Source organism: Microcebus murinus, chromosome 7 (genome assembly GCF_040939455.1).
Source record: "Microcebus murinus isolate Inina chromosome 7, M.murinus_Inina_mat1.0, whole genome shotgun sequence".
NCBI lineage: Eukaryota > Metazoa > Chordata > Mammalia > Primates > Cheirogaleidae > Microcebus > Microcebus murinus.
The window spans coordinates 25,977,444-25,994,244 of NC_134110.1; the positions used below are offsets into that span (position 1 = coordinate 25,977,444).

Here is a 16,801-nt window from a genome sequence, read left to right on the forward strand (position 1 = left end):
TTTCTCTCTGAGTGTAGCTTTAGCTGTATTTTGTAAGTTAGTTATTTTTGTTTTCCCCCAAAATATTTTGTAATTTTCATTGCAGTTTTTTTTTTTTTGAGACAGGGTCTCACTTTGTTGCCCAGGCTAGAGTGAGTGCCGTGGTGTCAGCCTAGCTCACAGCAACCTCAAACTCCTGGGCTCAAGCAGTCCTCCTGCCTCAGCCTCCCGAGTAGCTGGGACTACAGGCATGCGCCACCATACCCGGCTAATTTTTTCTATATATATTAGTTGGCCAATTAATTTCTTTCTATTTATAGTAGAGACAGGGTCTTGCTCTTGCTCAGGCTGGTTTCGAACTCCTGACCTCGAGCAATCCGCCTGCCTCGGCCTCCCAGAGTGCTAGGATTACAGGCGTGAGCCACCGCGCCCGGCCTTCATTGCAGTTTTTTTCTTTGACCCCTGGGTTATTTAGAAGAGCATTGGCTTAATTTCCAAACATATGAGAATTTTGAAGTTATTTTTAATTATTTATTTCTAGCTTAATTCCACTGTTTAGGCACTTTATGATTTCAGTACTTTGAAGTTTGCTTAGATTTGTTATATGGCTTAGCTTATGGTCAGTTTTGGTAAATCTTTCGTGTGCATTTGAAAAGAATGTGATTTCCAGTTGTTGGGTGTAGGGTGCTATAGAGGAAATTATATTCACCATATTGTTTAAATCTTCTGTGTACTTACTGATTTTTGGTGGGGAGGGAGTCTATTTTTTCCACAGTTACTTATAGAGAAGTATGTTCAAATCTTCCACTGTGCTTGTGAATTTGTTCATTTCTCTAGTTTTCAATTTGGCAAAAAATATTTCAAGATCACTTTACTGGGTGCAAACCAATTAACAATTGTTATATTATATCTCCCTGGTGGATTTTTACCTTTAATTAAAATAAATAAATAAAATTTAAATTGTCTTTATTTATTTATTTGTTTATTTTAGAGACAAGGTCTCACTCTAGTCACCCAGGCTGGAGAGCAGTGGCACAATCATAGCTTACTGCAGCCTTGAACTCCTGGACTCAAGTGATCCTCTTACCTCCACCTCCCAGGTAGCTAGGGCTACAGGTGTGTGCCAAACACACCTGGCTGATCTTTAAATATTTTTGTAGAGATGAAATCTTGCTATGTTGCTCAGACTGGTCTTAAACTCCTGGCCTCAAGCAATCTTCCCTCCGTGGGCCCTCCCAAAGTACTAGTATTGCAGACATGAGCTCCTATGCAGGGGCGTATTTTTATTTGAACTTTAATTTCTGAAGAGTGTTTTTGCTGAGTAAAGAATTTCAGGCAGTTATTTTCTTTCTGCTCCTTGAAGATGTCATTCCATTGCCTTCTGATGTCAGCAGTTGCTACTGAGAAATCAGTTGTTATTCTTTGGAAGATAATATGTCTTTCTTCCCCCTCTGGTTGCTATTAAGATTTTTCTGTTTTGGGGTTTGTTTTTTTTTTTAGCAATTTTGCTATGATGCATTTTATTTATCTTGCCTAGGATTTGCATAATCATATTTCCTGAATCTGTATCTTTTTTTTTTTTTTTGAGACAGTCTCACTCTGTTGCCCAGGCTAGAGTACTGTGGCATCAGCCTAGTCCACAGCAACTCAAACTCCTGGGCTCAAGCAATCCTGCCTTAGACTCCCCAGTAGCTGGGACTACAGGCATGTGCCACCATGCCCAGCTAATGTTTTCTATGTATTTTTAGTTGATCAATTTATTTCTTTCTATTTTTAGTAGAGATGGGGTCTCGCTCTTGTTTAGGCTGGTTTCGAACTTATGACCTTGAGCGATCCTCCCACCTCAGCCTCCCAGAGTGCTAGGATTATAGGTGTGAGCCACCACATCCATTCTGAATCTGTATCTTGATGGTTTTCATCAATTTTAGAAAATTATCAGCCAGAATATCTTTAAATATTGCTTCTGCAGCATTGTCACCTCTCCTTCTGGGATCTTGGCTATATGTCTATCAAAGCTTTTCACCATATTGTATATGTTTTACATATTCTTTACTTTCTATAATTCTTTTCTCTCCATGCTTAAATCTGTATATTTTCTTCTAACTTATTTTCTGGTTCATTCTCTATTCAGCTTTGTATAATCTTCTAGTTTATTTATTTTCTATTCAGCTTTGTATAATTTGCTAATAAACCCATCATTGAGGTTATAATTTTTGAACTCCTGACCTTGAACTATCCTCCCATCTCGGCCTCCCAGAGTGCTAGGATTACAGGCGTGAGCCACTGCGCCTGGCCTGAGGTTGTAATTTTAGTTATTGTTTTTTAAATTCTAAAATTTCCATTTGTCTTTCTAAATAGTTTCTAGGTCTCTGCCAAAATTTATAATGTTTTTTTTTTTTTTTTTTTTTTTTTTTACTGAAACTATGGTGCTCAAAAATTTATAATGTTTTAAACCCTTGAACACAGTAGTCATTTTTTAAAAGTCTATATCTGCAAAAAAAACCCCACATATTAATCCTTTTTTTTAAGTCGACTCAATTATCTTGTCAATTCGTTTTTTTGGAGTTTTTTTCCTCTAGTTTTGGGTCAGATCTGATTTGCTTATCTCTCTGGTTATTATATATTAAGTGGCAGATATTGTATATGAAGAGTTTTGAGATACTTTGCAACTAGATGATGTCATCTTCATCCAGACAGGGGAGACAGGGCCTGCAGCTGTGTGGGGAACGTGTTTCCAGAGTGACAATTCCCAGCAGGCTGCCTGGGGACCTGGCCTGAGCACAACCTCTTGGGCCCGTGGGTGGTGTCCTGCCCAGAGAATGGCTGGGTGGGCTTAGCTGGCTTGTGGCCCCGTGTGCCCCGGGTGGCTTGTGGGGAACTCAGGGGACTTGTTCTTGTAGGTCCTAAAGGGCCACACTGGGCACAAGGCTCCCTCAGCAGCCTCTGGTTCTGCCTCTGGGGCTATCTATGCCGTATAGGCCAGCCTGGCAGAGTGAGGTCTGTGCCAGGGTGTGGTCGGAGCTTGGCCAAAAGCCCTGTGTCTCATGGCCCACTTTCCCACCCAAGGGATGGGTATGCTGGAATACCTTGCTCATGCTGTCCATGATTGGTGGGAGAGGAAGGGCTTTCTGAGTGTCCTGGTGACCTGTGTATGGACAGGCAGCTCGCTGACCTGTGGCCTCTGACAAGTTTCTAGGGCATAGTGGTGAGAGGGCTACTTGGTGGACAGGGTCCTTTGGGGCAGCTTCTGGACAGTGACTTTTCTCCTCCAGACTTCTCTCTGCTCTAGCCTCAGGCCCTGGGAGAGGCCTTGGGCTGCCATGCCCAGTCAGGATGCAGAGTCTGCCTTAGCCAAGCTGAGCAAGCCTGCGGTGGAGTGTAGGGCAGTAGAGGCTGGGGCTGGGGGGTGGCAGCTGCAGCTGGCCACTTCTGAGTGAGGAACCTCTGGCATGTGGACCCAGCCCAGGGAGGTGGGTTGCTGAGTGGGGTTGAGTGACAGCTGGGGTGGCAGTGCTGGCAGACCCCTCAGGGAATCTCAGGGAGAGCCTGATTTTGGAATGGGCACAGGGCAGTGGTGCTTAGGGCTATTCGAGGGAGTGAGATGTGGTTTCTAGACAAGAACAGACTGTCATGGGGATGCCCCTCCTGGCCCGGGACGTTGGGGCCTGCCTGGTTGTAAAGAGGGCTCTGTGGGTGCTGAGTGATCTGGGAAAGGGTGGGGAGGATTGGCCATATGCCCATTCTCCCCCACGGGTGTGGGAGGACAGGCCAGGGTGGGTCTCAGGCCTCTTTAGTAGCTCACTCCTGGCTCTTGCAGCCCGGGGTGGGCTAGTACTGCTGTCAGCCCAGCAGCCAGAGGAAGAGCTGGGTCCCCCTCTAGCGCCCAAGGCCCTACTGTGCTTACTGCCTGGGCACCTTCTGGCTGGTGGTGCCCTCACTTAGAGTGTCTCTTCCCTAGGGCTGAGTTCCTTTGGCTGGTCTTCCTGGTGACTGCAGCCCCCTGGTCTCTCTCTTCTTGGAGGCATGTTGATGTGGATGGAGCCCCTCAGGATGGGCCCCAAGGATAGGCCTCCCCTCTGGGCTCCAAGCTTCCATTTCTGTGCTCTGGGGTTCCTCACCTGAGGTCTGTGGGCACAGCTGTTTTAAAAAGGACCAGGCTGTGTGTCTCTCTTCAGCTGTCAGAGCTTCTGGACAGGTCGTGGGGATCCAGAGAAGGAGCCTGTGTCCACTGTGACCTTCTGCTCCATGGTCCTCCTATTTTCCTCTTGTGTCCACAGAGAAGGTAGCGGCTCTCTAGGACGATTAATGATGACTCCTCTGCCGTCAGGGGCACCGGCTCCCAGCAGGAGGCCCCTTAACCAGCTCCTGAGGAGCCATGCCAGGCTGAGCCCTGGTGGGAGGCTGGAGCTGCCCCGGTGTCGCCCTGCCTAGCTCAGGCTACTTGAGGCTCACAGCCTTCCAATTTCAAGATTTGGTTGAAATGCACAGAATAGATGAGATTTGTGTAGGAAATCCATAAATTGTGGTTCTCATATCAGAGCAGTTTCTGATGATTAAGTGTCCAGTTATTTGTTGGTTTTCTTAAGTGTCTGTCCCCAGCCCTGACGGGAAGGAGCCCTAGCCTTGGAGGCTCCAGGCCTTCCTGGCCTTGGAGTCAAGCCCCAAGCTTCCTTCTGGTGCCCTTGATCAAGGGGTCCACACTGAGGCCACCTGTGGTCCACAGGCTTGCTGGCTGGTCGGTGCAGTGTTGGCACAAGGAGTCCAGCTCAGGCAGGCTGGAAGGCCACCTTGCTAGGGGAGTCTTGTGGGTGGGCGTAAGCTACTGCTCTATCATTGCTTCCTATTCCCCTGGGGGGCTGGACAGCAGGGCCACGCAGCCACTAGTGCAGAGAGCACAGCTCACTCCCCTTCGCCCCAAGGGGTTGCCCCTGTGGAGGTGTCAAGTGTGCCTGGAACTCAAGGGCCAGTCTTCTCTTCTGGGCCTGGTGGATAGGCTGCTGCCGGTCCCTGGATTCACCTTTGCTCTGTGGCCTGTTGTGTCTCTTCACAGCACATTCCGACCCACACAGATCCATGATGGAATCCTGGCAGCTTTGTGCTGATCGCCCTCCCCTCATCTGTTAAGTGGTGGGTTGGGGCAGCCAGTGGAGAATATGTTCCTGGTGGTGCCAAGTGGGACAGTGGCCACTTCCCTGGAGCCCAGTTGGCTAAGCAGGCTTTGGGAACAGCTGGGGCTGCCCCCGCAGCTAGCAGACAGGGCCTGCCTGAGCAGGGCAGGGCAAGACTCGGAATTCTGAACTGTGGCCTCCCTCAGCCCTGTGAGCTCACCAGGCGGGTGCCTGTGGGATGGCCGCAGGTGGTCCTGAGGTAGTTCTTCATCTCTAAGTAGGAAAGGGGGAGAGTCTTCATGAGTCTCTCATGAGCGGGAGAGTCTTCAGTGGCCACCCTCCCCACTGGGTCTTCTACCAGGATGTCTGTGAAAGGTGAAAGTCCTTGAAATTACCTTCCAGACACCACTGGGAAAGACATGAGCTGTAGGGGCGCAGCAGGGAGTTCTCTGAAGCTGTCCCGTGTGGGATGTGTGCCTGGTTCTGAGCCACTGGCACTGCAAGCAGGCTCCCTCACATTGTATGTCTGCCTTTCCCTCAGCCCCCGGGGGCCCAGAGTGGATGTGGGCTGTTGTGTGTAGCAGGCTGGGTGGTTGGCCCGGTTACTGCCCACCAGCATGTTCCTCCGAGAAGCAGAGGCTCCATCTGGGCTATCACTGCCCACTCCACTGTCAGCACCCTGGACTCTAAGGATGAGGGTCCTGTCTCCAGCACCTTTGTGGCTGGTGACCTGGAGGAGGCTCAAGTCCAGTGACTGCTCAGTTGCTGGGGACAGGGCTCTTGCTGAAATCAAAGGGCAATACCTTTTTAATGAGCCAAAGAAAATAGGCCTTTAGTCAGAGAGAGCCACCTGTGCCATGCAGCGCTTGCCATCCCTAGCAGGTACTATGCATGGCATGTTTAAAGGCCTGTTATGAGTGTTAGTGACTGCTGCAGCCATCCAGGTTCTGCCAAGAGCGGGGATGTGACGTTCTATTTCAGGAGTAAACTTAGACCCCAAGGGAAGGCCAGCCAAGGGCTAGGTGGGAGTGGGGGGGGCACTGCAGTGCTGGGCCCTACACTTAAAGTGGGGCTTGAGGCCTCTCACATGGCCAGCAGTGAATGACCACAGACTCTTGTTTGGGCAGGCACCTCCTTTCCAGCCTGAGTCCCTTCATAGAGACCACTTCAGGGGGGTTTCAGGTTTCCAGACACCCCAGCAGAAAGAACTCTCCCCATGAATCTCATCAACTGACACTGGTTTGGCCCCCTTTCAATATGGGGGTCCCTTTGTGGCCAGGAGCTGGAGCCATAGCAGGGCATAACAGGAAATCTCTTGCTCCCATTCCAGTGAGAGAGATACATGACATCCCCAAAAGATGCACTGTGCTCAGCCTGCCATCTTCCTGGGGATCCTTTCTGGGGGATGCAGGCCCCTAGAGCCCCAGAAAGGTACAGGCCAGGAAGCTGCTCACTCCACCTTAGCAGGCATTGGTAGAGATGTGCGTCCTGGCCTCACTGCCTCCTGGCCTGGCCACTTTGGGATGTGAGAATAAAGTGAGGCAGTGAGGGAGGGTTCTTGGGTAGGACTGGCTTCCCAGGAAGTCTTTATACTCTTCACCATCAATAAGGCTGTTCCAGCTCTGGTGGGGTGGGCAGTGCCTCTGTGGGGTTGCATGTGTGGCTTGTTCCTGGGCCCTTTGAAAACAAACAATAGATGCTGTCCAGTTGCAGGAGGTATGCAGCTGCTGCAACCAGCCTTAGCTTCCTGCCCATGTACAGCCAGTCCCTTTGGCCCACTAGGAGCTCCCCAGAGGGCGGACACAGCTGGGGGCAGGGCCTTTGGTGGTCCCATTGTGCCAGGTGGGGCATGAGAACTTCTGAGGAGCTCTTGAGGCATGGGGGGGGGGAGGGTCCCACTGAGTGGAGAGTGGGGTCAGTCCCTGCAGACCCTGAGGCTCCATGTGCCCCATGCACGGCCTGGGTCTCGGTGCACTCAATGGCCCTGTGACTCAGGGCCAACACTCCCCTCTGTGTCTCAGCTTCCTTGCCAAGAAAAGGGAACAATAGTGGACAGATTGTTGTTAGGTACTTGAGTCAGTGTATTGTCCAGAGGCTGACACCTTGAGAGCATGCCACCTCCCCTGCCACCATTCCCCACCATAGTGGCCACACTCCTGATGTGCTCTGTAGCCCTGCCACAGCACTGAGCCTGGCTGAGGATCGAGTCTACCATTCCTCTCATGTGTGACACACCAAGGCTTTAGGCAGCATCCAGGCTGGAGGGCCCCTGCAGGCCAGGAGCTGTGAGTCAGAGCAGAGAGACCTATCCCAGATGCCCTTGGGGCCTGAGGCCAGACAGGGCAGAGGGTGAGCAGCCTCATTCCTAGGCTCACAGGCTGCACTTAAGGGGAGTTCACCAAGCATGTGTCCTGGGCCTTACTCCCTTTTTCTGTGAAGCAGGGTCACAGGGGGCAGGGGACATGAGGTTGGGTGCATACCTGGCCAAGCACATCTAGCAGGGCCCATGTATAGCTACCATGTGCTGCAGTCTGCACAGCCCAGGGCCTGGGCCATGTGTTTGGGCTTGTCCTAGGGGTGTAGGCCCTGCCAGCCCAGCTTCCTCCTATTCCCATGCGCCCCATAGGCATATACTCACATGGTAGCCTCCCTTTGCTGCCCACTGCACTGTCCCCTCCAACCTGTGGAGGCAGCAGGCCTCCTCAGGCAGCCTTCCTAGAGTGTGCTGGCCCCCGAAAGCCTGCTCTTCACCCTTCTGCTCTAGTGGGCAGCACTGGCTTCCCCTTCCCTCCTCTGATTCTGGGGCTGGGGAGAGCAGTGGTTAAGAGGGGAGGAGGAAGACCCACCCTTCATAATCTATAGCAACTGTCACGGAGCAAACTACTCCCATTTCATACAGACGGGTCAGGTGTCGGCGTGCGATCGATGGCTCTCGCACAATAATTACAGGAACTAGCGGCTTGTGTTGCTTGAGTGACTTTAAGAAGAGTAGGGTCTCAATCTTCCCTCTAATAGGGCTCTGACAGTTGAGGCGGCGGCAGCTTCGGTGCTGCTGTGTCTCGGGCTAGCGCTGTTGTCATTAAACACCAGGTAGTGTGGAACAACAGAGAACACGGATCCTGCGCAGGGGGACAGGGTGGCTGACAGCTGTTATTTGTCATCACTGAGTTGCCCAAACTCCTCAGACTGTACTGCAGCCGGCTGCTTAGTGTGACTTATGGCCTTGCCTGGGGCTGCCGTTGTGATTTGGTAATCCATAAATGTTTGTCAAAGATGGATCCCTGATTTCAACGGTGCTGCACGGAAGGCTGATGACAAGCCCGCTGCAGGCTGAGGGGCAGGGGCCAGGGCAGGAAAGCCAGAGGTCATCCCCCAGCAGGCAATCACTCCCCCACAACCACCTATCCACCTGGAGGTGCTGGGTGGTTGCAGCTTCCAGCTCCCCAGAACAGCTCCAAGGTCTGCCTGGTAATGACACCAATGGGGGCATTTCTCTCCTGGGGTCTGGGGGTTAGCATGTTCATGTGTGTGTGTTTGAACATTCGTGTCTACTGTCCCCTGCGCTCATTCTGACTGGGAGCCAGAAGACCTGCCCCTATGGCTGCCCATAGAGCTTCCATGCTGACAAGGCTTGAGGCAGGTGTTTCTGCTGATGTGGGATTCCAGCAGGGTTTCTAGCCACCAGTGAGTCTACCATCTGCACTCCACTGTGCTGAGAAGCCTGCCACTGTTCCCAAGGGGCCTGCTGGACGTGCTGCCCTCTGGTGGCCCCCAGGTACAGAGCCAGCTTGTTCGAGGGTGCCTAGCAGAGCCTCTGGCTGCCCTCTCACCAGACACAAGGGCTCCTGCCGTATGTTTGAGGTGCTGAGAACCATCAAGCCCAAGAAAAGTGAAGTGATTTATTAGCTCATAAAAATTCATACTTTGTGACTCCAGTCATCGCACATCTGAGCTTGTTAGAATGCAGTCCTTGGCAGCTCCTGCCGTGCCAGCGTGGGGGCGGGGCATCACCAGCCACCCCCTGCCTTTGCTGCCATCCTGGCTCATTTAGAGAAATGGAGGGGCCCCTGGAAGCACAACTATTCATGGGGGAGGGTGCGTGGGCAGGGGGCTTTGTTATAATGAGACGGCTGTGTCCTTGTGGGTGGGAGCAGGAGGGCCCAGTGACATCACCTGCATGCTCCCTGCACCTGTGGGGCCTGCCAGCACCAGCTCAGTGCCAGGGCACTGAGTATGGGTACCCCTGGAGCTGGCTTCAGGTGGGCAGTGTACCTGTGTGCAAGCACAGGCAGGGGTCTGCCCACACAGATAGTGGAGGTGTGGGCATAGGTGGAAGTCTGTAGGTACAGGTGGAGGTACAGGTGCAGGTGGAGATGCAGACACAGGTGGAGGTGCAGGCACAGCAGCTACAGGCATAGGTGGAAGTGGGCAGATGCAGGTGGAGGTGCAGGCTCTGCAGGCATAGGTGGAGGGGGCAGATTAAGGTGGAGGCGCAGGCACAGGAACTGCAGTCACAGGGGGAGGTGAGCAGACGCAGGTGGAAGTGCAGGCACAGGTGGAGGTCTGCGGGCACAAGTGGAGGTGCAGGTGAAGGTGGGCAGGTGTGTTTCCGACAATCTTCATGGGTAGAGTGTTGAGTGCTTCTGCAGGTGTTTCTAGGCTGGTGACAGTGGAAGTAGAGCCCTCTTTCATCCCTCCTGAGGGGCCCTTGGCAAAGGCTCCTCAGCCCATCACCTACCTGGCCCAGCTGGGCATAGTGGGCAGGCTATGCTCCTCTAGGCCTCAGCCACCTTCCCATCTGTGGGCTGAGGGGCTGACGTGCCCTTCATCTCTGCCATGCAGCTGGCATTGTGGGTTCTGTGTGGAGCACTGGAGGGAAATAGAGCTTCTTCCTTCTTGTGCTGGGGAACGTTCTACCTGAGCTGGCCAGAGCCAGCAGGAGCAGCCCTCCCTGGATCCTCTTCCAAATGGGTGAGGGGCCTGGGGAGAGGCTGAGCCTCCCATGGTGCCCACTTTGATTCCGCTTCTCCACGAAACTACAGGTCCCCACAGCTTGCCATTGCTGCCTGCAGCAATCCAAGTGTCATGCATGAGCAGCCTGGGTCGCCGTGCTCATCAGGACTAATCACCACAGCTCCTTGCTGCACCCCACAGGCCCTGCTGTGTAGCCATTGGCAGCCATGATGGAGGCTGGGAGGTAGGAGGTGGTGCAAGCACATTCCAGCCCACTGTTCTTGGTGTCTGGGAAAGAAAGGCAGTCAGGAACTGCCCAGCGTGGGGGTCAGGGAGCAGAAAACCAGAGACTGGGCTTCTGGATGGGGCGGGGTGGCCCCACAGAAGGCCTGCACCCCAGGCCCAAGGACTGACCGTATTGCCTGGGAACACAGTGGTGGGAACTGGTAAGTCTGGAGCAGTGGTGACCAGGGTGGGTCCCTTGAGTTCCCCATGGTCCAGGGGAGGGGGAGTGTGTCTGCAGGATGGCATAGCATGGTCCTGGCCCACACCTCATCTCACAGGAGCAGATGCCAAGTACTGCAATTGATCCCGAGACTGAGCCTGGCTGCAAACAGCCGAGCGAGCTGGAGGGGACTGAGGAGGCCAGAGCGATGAGGCAGACTAATGGCGAAGGAGCCCTTCTTGCTCCTTCCCTTCTTCACCTGATGTCAGTAGTACCTAGGCCATTGGTGCTGTACACAGCTTTCCCCAGGCACACGCCCAGGCAGTGAGTGCAGGGGCTTCCAGGCTGTGTTGCATTGGAGCTGCTCTCCCTGAGTGCAAGGCCAGTGAGCCTAACCCTAGTGCCACACAGCCTGGCTCAGCACAGGATCAGAAGGCCTGAGGGGAGCCAGGGTGTGGAATCTTGGAGTTGTGAGGTGAGCAGCCTGGCCATGTCCTTGCATGGGAGCTGCCTGGAGAGCTGGCAGCTCAGCCACCAGAGCAGGAGGTGATTACCTGTGGTGCATGTGCTTGTGCATGTGTGCACACACCTGTGAGCGTGCATGTCTGCCTGTGCATGGGGGGGGGGGGACAGGCAAACTGAGGGTCCTGCCAGGAGAGCAGTCTCCTGTGGCCCCCATTATGGCCCACAAGGGCCACAGCCCCCCTTCCTCCTGGTGCCTCCTGTGGATCGCTCCTGGGGTCTTCCTGCCCCTCCTTGGAGGCCATAGCCCTTTTCACACCCAAATGCAGCCCCAGCCTCACCACCTGCAAGACCTGGTACACGGCAAGTGCTGGGGGTTAGTCCAAGGCTGTCAGGGTAGTGTCAGGGTAGGGTGGGGGTCAGCCACCCTACAGACTACTTGGCCTGGGTGTACTCAGAAATTACCCTGATGGAGCGGCTCTTGCTACACAGGGTGTCATGCTTGTGCTGAGCAGAGCCTCTCCTGCTCCAGGACCAGCACTTTGCCTGTGCCACCCCCAACGAGAGACAGAATCCTTTGATGCTGCTTCTGGCCTGGCTGCAGTCGTGGGCACTGCTCCCATCAGGCCCGGGAGCTCTGCAGACAGCTCAGATGTATGTCACGGTTTGAAACATGAGATGAGAGCAGAGGCCTCTCAGAATTGTATGCCGCACGTTCTGTTTCGGTTTTCATGTCCATTTTTTCAAGAGTGCAATTCAGCAGTTGTTGGGGAAGAGGCTGCCTGACAGGGTTCTGCGTGGGCTGGCGCTACGTGGTGCTCACTCAGTGGAGACGGTCCTGAGCATTTTCCTGCACATTCGCCTGGTATTCAGTGTGCAGCCCATCTGCACGGTCTTGGGGCAGGGCGGTTGGGAAGAGCCCTTCGGATACTTGCTGTCTGCAGCAGGGAGATTGGGCTCCTGGGCCGACCAGGCAGGCAGTTGGACGGAGTGGCTAGAAGGCTGAGGGGTAAGGAAGGGTTGTGGCTGGTTCTGAGCTGAGGGTGCTAGGAGCCCCTCCCCAGCTCACACTCTGGGCCTGCTAAGGGTCTGCCAGAGGCCTGAGCTCAGGCTCTTCCTTGCTCCCTCCCACTGTCTGGACTGGGCCCTCCCCCTGCTCCTCCCTGCTGTCTGGCCTTTGCCCCTCCCCCTGCTCCTTCCTGCTGTCTGGCCTTTGCCCCTCAGCACTGTCTTTGCTTGACTGGGAGGGAGATTGAGAAGGACAGGATGGTGTGCCCACAGGAGGTGGCCTTTGAGCTGCTGAGGGACTAGCGTGGCACAGAGGCTGGGGTATATGTCAGTGTGGGTGTGAGTGTGGCGCCTGCCACAAGGCAGTGCGGGGTTGGCCCAGGCCCCAGCTCCTGGCTCCCTCAGCTGCCCCCTACAGCTCCCTGCAGTGCTAGGGCACCCCTGCCTAGAGCTATCCTGTTTCTTGCAGCCTTCCCCAGTACTGGACCTGTGTCCCTGCCATCTCCTCTATCCAGGTCCTACCTCCTTCCAGCCAGGCTCAGTCACTCCTAGAGGATGCTTCCAGGGTCTCGCCTGCCTCATGTACCTCACTGCACCACTGAGTACTTTCTATTGTAATCACAGCTGTAATTAGGCAATTAATTACGAGAAGTTTGCTCTCCTGGGAGAAGGTGTCGCCTCGTCCCTGGCGCCCTCTTGCGGCCATGGGGATGGAGGCACAGTCATGGGAGCTGGCAGTAGGGTGGTAGGATGGAGGGAGGCCTTGCCAGTGCGGTCAGCAGCCAGGTGGGTAGGAGGAGGGGAAGGGGGCCAGTACCTTTCCCAGTGGACCAAGGTGGACTTGAGCCTCTAGGGACTTGCACAGGGCCTCCTGCCCTCCCTCCAGGTGGTGTCCACTTGCCTAACAGGGGCCCAGCAGCCCTGCAGGGAGGTACTGTCGCCTGTCCATGCCAGTGGAGGGGCCAGACTGGAGCCTGCTGCCTGTCCCCCTCCCTGCTGCTGTGCTCAGGACTGCCCTTCCCAGTGCCGTGGGCTCCAGCACCAGAGACCTGGGCTGGTACAGAGTTGGCACCTCCTCAAAAAAGTGCAGTAAGACTGGGGGAAAAAAGACCTTTAGGAGCACTGACACTAGAAAAGTGAGCTTGGATGTGTAAAAACTGCCTTTATTTGGGGGCTCTGTGAGCTGGCCAGAGGCTGCCTATACCAGAGCCTCAGGTGGGAGTGTCCCCAGGGTGCTCTCAGGTGGGGGCACCTATGCCTGCCAGTGTTGGGGCGTGGGAGGCCTGAGGGAGGCAGGTGTTGGGGAGCGGGTGCTGGGAAGGGAGGCTGGTCCACAGGGCAGAGGAACAGAGATCTGTGTGGCTTCTGAAAGTGCCAAGACACAGTGGCCTTGGGCCATCTTCAGCCAATGAAGGGCACAGTTTGGACATATCGAAGAAATGTCAGGGCAGCTGTTGATAAAAAGCAGATTAGGCGATATACGGAGAAAGTCAAATCATGCTGCATTACGGACAGAAAGCCTGGCAGGATAGAATGCCCACAGCCTGCAGCTGGCCCACAGCTGGTTTCCCCAAGACTGGCCACACCCGCCGCAACACTGCAGCAGCCTGAGCCGTTCCTGCCTGCTCCCTTTGCATGCAGTGTGAGGGTGTCCCAGGCCTGTCTTGTGGGCTGGGCCACTCCCTTGGGCCTCTCCTGTCAGGAACTTGGCTTGGTTTCTAGGATGTTTGTCAGGCGGATTGTATTCTCCCTTCATGCAGCCATGCCCCATCCTGTTACACTGGCATGGGTGTCTTTTGTAGCTGATTCTGGCAAATTCCATGCTCAGGTACCAGTCTCTGGCCTCCTGCCTAGCTGTCCCCAACTACCAGCTGGGGTGAAGGGCCCAAGGAAGCTTGGGGAAAGGGTTTCTAGAACCAGAGTACGTTCTCAAGGGCCAGAGCCTAGCTGGGAGGTTTTGCTGTCTTTGTGCTATGCCTCAGCCTGGAGGCTTGCTGCTTTCTGCGTGTCTCTGTAGCCCACTGCTGGTAAGGCTGGGGGCTGGTGGACATTGGCCTGGGACATGGTCCCTCTGGTCCCTCAGAGGCCCTGGGACTCTATCCTTGTTGATGGGGCAAGGCCTGCTTCAGTATGTCATCCAGGACTTCTCTGGTGGAGCTGGGAGCTAGACAGACAGCTGGATGGCTGCCCAGGACACTTACCTGGGCCCCACTGGGCTGGATGGTGGAATGGCAGGAGCAGCCTTATCTTTCCTGATTGGCAGCCGTAAGGCAGTCTTTGTACAAAGTAGTTCTAGTTTCATCTTCTTACTCATTAACCAATTGTGAAATTAGCAACTCATTTTCTTCCTAGTTATTTCCCTTTGAAGTTCCATAAAAATCTGAACTCTCTCTCAACTCCTGCTCCACAATAAAACAGAGTGAGAGCTGTGACCTCTGCCTGATCGGTTCTGCCATCTGTGGTGGAATCGTCCGATGAAGGGAAACCAGGGTGAGCCAGGCTCTGCAGGCAGAGCAGCTCCTGCTGTGGTGGGGGCTGCTGGGCCCGGCCTCTCTGGCCTCGTGGCTGCCCTCCTGACTGTATGCAGGGGTATGTGATACTCAGTACACGGCAGGGCTCTGGGGGTGGCTGAGGGCGCGGGCTCTGAGCAAGAGCTCCAGCCGTGCTGATTGATGGGCTCATAGCCCATTCACATATGATGCCAGCAGTTTTTTGTAGTTTGTCTTCCATTGCGGTAGTAAAGTTTTTAATTAGGAAAGCTAATGAGATCGATTAGTCATTAGAAGTGACCTCTGGATGGCGGGCGGAGAGGGTGTGTGTGTGGGGCTGATAACACGGCCAGGGCATCGCAGGCAATAAAGGCACGAGGGGCTTGATTTGAGCGAAGCGTGCCATGGGGAATACATCATGCAGAGAAAAAAAATTACAACCCCGGGAGTCTGTAATGAAGGGAATTAAACCAACATCCTATCTAAATAACATGATTATCTACACAAAACCCCTCAGCCAGCAAGGAGGAGTGGGAGTCAAGGCCTGTGTCCTCCGGGAGGAGGGTGGGCCCTTGAGGTTGGCCACAGAGCAGTGTCATGCAGCCCCATGCCCTCCCCATCTCTGCACACACTGGGAAGCAGGGACCCTTCCTCCCTCCCACCCTGACTTTCTGGGTCTCTGTGTGCCAGACAGTCTTAGCAGACCTTGCTCCTGCTCACATTCTGGGACCCAGCCCAGAATGTGTCCCCCACCACCCGTCTGTCCAACTGTGTGCCTGTCAATGCACTGAGTGCATCTGAACTGCCCATCCAGGAAAGTCAGGGACTGTGAGTGGCCTTCGGGCCAGGCTGTGGGGGGCACAGCCCCACCATGGGGACAGGACTTGAGCTAGAGCCTGGCTTGGGCACTCACCACACCCTCCCCTCTGTGAGCCACTTAAAGAGTCCCCTCCCGCTCAGGGACCATAGGGAGTGGGGAGAAGCTGTCGAGGTGCTGTGCGCAGGAAGTGCCCACCCACCGGAGTGGGCAGTGAGGAGTGCTGACCTTCTAAAAGGGCATCTACTTCATTACCTTGTGTGATCAGGAGTGATAATTGGGCACTAATAGGTAAAAGGTAGTAACTTAATGAAGAGATTTGACTTAATGTGTTAATACTGATACTCACTGACAGATGGGAAGGAGGGGCTAGATCTGACGGGGCCAGAAGTGAGCCAGCCGAGGCCTCTGTGTCACCTGGTGCTCTGGGCTGGGGTGGGCACATGGCAGCCCAAGCCCTGGCACTGAGGCCATGTTCTGGTGGGTACCCTGCCTGTCCAGACGCACTTCCAAGGTGGACAGGAGCAGGCTGGCAGCCAGCGCTCTTGTTAGGCACAAGCAGGGAGCTGGTTTTGGAGGCCATGAAGTCAGCTCGGAGTTATTGATGAGGAATTCCTGTGTTGGAACAAGCTATTGTTGATGTTCGTTGGTCTCTCCTTGCTTATGAAACCTTAACAATTCACTTCAATGTTTATTTATTAGTACCTACCATATGCCAGGCTCTGCCCTGGCTTCCAGGCATGTTGGGTAGGTGGGGTGCTCAGAGTGCAAGACCCCTTTACTTTGGTTACTCAGCAGGAAACAGGGTACTTCATATCTGTTTCCCTGAGCTCCTATATTCTCCTCAGCCCTCCTAAGCTGCTGCCCTCAGAGGCTCCAAGAGAGACTGGGAGGGGACCAGGTGGTTGGGGTGCTGGAAGGTATGGGGAACTAACTGGGGTGGTCCTGGCCTCACCTGGATGTTGCTGTGGCCTCCCCTCGCAGGTGGCTGCTGCAGGTCCCTGCCTTCAGTCCCAGGGACTGGAGGTGGCCCTCGTGCTCACCACTCCCGGAGTCTTCTGGCCCCACCGTCCACCCTGTTGAGGGCCGGCAGCATGGCAGCCCTCTGGTGTGGGCTTTGGGGGCCTCTCAGGAGGGCTCTGACCCCGTTTTGGGTCCAGGTGCCCTTGACCTGCCCACACGTGGGCTGATGGTTGCCCTGGTAGAGGCTGCAGCCCCAACTGTGGGTAGAGGGACACCTGAGGGAAGGGCTCTTTGCTGACTTCTGAATTAGGTGGTGCAGTTGGCCTCCCTGAGGTCTCTGCAGCGGCTCCCTAGGGTGTTTTCAGTGGGCTGGGCGAGGCTGCAAGGAAGTTGGCCAGGGCACGGCCTCAGGAGGGGCCTGGGCTATGGGAAGTCTGTTGGGTTTAGGGCTCTGGAAGAGCGCTTTCAGGATTAGTAAGAGTTGCCAGTCCTGTATAGAGAGCAGAGGGGGCTAGGAAGGTGCTTCCTGGAGTCTAGGGGCAGGCTGGGGTCCTGGGTTGTGGGGGAAGCTGGGCAC

General features: G+C 54.6%; 1 protein-coding gene across 1 annotated transcript in view; it reads left to right on the forward strand.

Annotated features, from left to right (window-relative positions):
- ZC3H3 (zinc finger CCCH-type containing 3) overlaps nt 1-16,801 on the forward strand; it is a 79,793-nt gene that overhangs the window by 14,577 nt on the left and 48,415 nt on the right. The gene's annotated exons all lie outside the window — the stretch shown is intronic.